General features: G+C 38.2%; 1 non-coding gene across 1 annotated transcript; it reads left to right on the forward strand.

Annotated features, from left to right (window-relative positions):
* Positions 1–1,025: 1,025 nt before the first annotated feature.
* Positions 1,026–1,133, forward strand: LOC130963772 (small nucleolar RNA R71). The gene has a single exon (XR_009079892.1). It is a non-coding gene; the product is annotated as a small nucleolar RNA R71 (small nucleolar RNA).
* Positions 1,134–2,152: the final 1,019 nt, after the last annotated feature.

Here is a 2,152-nt window from a genome sequence, read left to right on the forward strand (position 1 = left end):
ATAACTTGTCATTTAGCTTCATGATTGCTCCAAGGTATTAGCAACTTGCTCTTCAGTGACATACTCATCCTCTTCAGAGGAAGAATACTCATCAGAGCTCATGAATGACAGAAGTAAGTCCAATGGGATCTCTATGGTCTTATTTTGAGCCTCAGATTCCCATGGTTCCTCATTGGGGGACTCAATGGAGGCCAGTGGACGTCCATTGAGGTCTTCCTCAGTGGCGTTCACTACCTCTTCCTCCTCTCCAAATTCGGCCATGTTGATGGCTTTACACTCTCCTTTTGGATTTTCTTCTGTATTGCTTGGAAGAGTACTAGGAGGGAGTTCAGTAATTTAATTTTCTTGCTCAGCTGACCCACTTGTGCCTCCAAATTTCTAATGGAGGACCTTGTTTCAGTCATGAAACTTTGAGTGGTTTTGATTAGATCAGAGACCATGGTTGCTAAGTCAGAGGTGTTCTGCTTAGAACTCTCTGTCTGTTGCTGAGAAGATGATGGAAAAGGCTTGCTATTGCTAAACCTGTTTCTTCCACCATTATTGTTATTGAAACCTTGTTGAGGTCTCTATTGTTCTTTCTATGAGAAATTTGGATGATTTCTCCATGAAGGATTATAGGTGTTTCCATAGGGTTCTCCCATGTAATTCACCTCTTCCATTGAAGGGTTCTCAGGATCATAAGCTTCTTCTTCAGATGAAGCTTCCTTAGTCCTGCTTGGTGCATTTTGCATTCCAGACAGATTTTGAGAAATTATATTGACTTATTGAGTCAATATTTTGTTCTGAGCCAATATGGCATTCAGAGTATCAACCTCAAGAACTCCTTTCTTCTGATTAGTCCCATTGTTCACAGGATTCCTTTTAGAAGTGTACATGAATTGGTTATTTGCAACCATTTCAATCAGCTCTTGAGCTTCTGTAGGCGTCTTCTTCAGATGAAGAGATCCTCCAGCAGAGCTATCCAAAGACATCTTGGACAGTTCAGACAGACCATCATAGAAAATACCTATGATGCTCCATTCAAAAAGCATATCAGATGGGCACTTTCTGATTAATTGTTTGTATCTTTCCCAAGCTTCATAGAGGGATTCTCCTTCCTTCTGTCTGAAGGTTTGGACTTCCACTCTAAGCTTACTCGATTTTTGAGGTGGAAAGAACTTTGCCAAGAAGGCATTGACTAGCTTTTCCCAAGAGTTCAGGCTTTCTTTAGGTTGTGAGTCCAACCATATTCTAGCTCTGTCTCTTACAGCAAAAGGGAATAGCATAAGTCTGTAGACCTCAGGGTCAACCCCATTAGTCTTGACAGTGTCACAGATTTGCAAGAATTCAGCTAAAAACTGATGAGGATCTTCCAATGGAAGTCCATGGAACTTGCAATTTTGTTGCATTAGAGAAACTAATTGAGGCTTAAGCTCAAAGTTGTTTGCTCCAATGGCAGGGATAGAGATGCTTCTCCCATAGAAGTCGGGAGTAGGTGCAGTAAAGTCACCCAGCACCTTCCTTGCATTATTGGCATTGTTGTTGTTTTCGGCTGCCATGGGTTCTTCTTCTTTGAAGATTTCTGTTAGGTCCTCTACAGAGAATTGTGCCTTAGCTTCTCTTAGCTTTCGCTTTAAGGTCCTTTCAGTTTCAGGATCAGCCTCAACAAGAATGCTTTTGTCTTTGCTTCTGCTCATATGAAAGAGAAGAAAACAAGGAAATATGGAATCCTCTATGTCACAGTATAGAGATTCCTTGAGGTGTCAGATGAAAAGAAAAATAGAAGGCAGAAGTAGAAGAATTCGAACTTATCAAGAGAGGTGAAGTTCGAATTGTTCATTGAGGAATAGTGTTAGTCCATAAATAGAAGGATGTGAGAAGAGGGGAAGAAATTTTCGAAAATTAAGTAAAAGATTTTAAAAACATTTTGAAAAACACTAATTGATTTTCGAAAATAAGAGTGAAAAAGAAATTAAGTGATTTTTGAAAAAGATTTTGAAATTAGAAAATAAAAAGATTTGATTTTAAAAATTAATAACTTGGCTAACAAGAAAAGATATGATTCAAACATTAAACCTTTCTCAACAGAAAAGGCAACATACTTGAAATGTTAAATCAAATCATTAATTGATAGCAAGTATTTTTGAAAATGGAAAGAAATTGATTTTGAAAA

Source organism: Arachis stenosperma, chromosome 2 (genome assembly GCF_014773155.1).
Source record: "Arachis stenosperma cultivar V10309 chromosome 2, arast.V10309.gnm1.PFL2, whole genome shotgun sequence".
Taxonomy (NCBI): domain Eukaryota; kingdom Viridiplantae; phylum Streptophyta; class Magnoliopsida; order Fabales; family Fabaceae; genus Arachis; species Arachis stenosperma.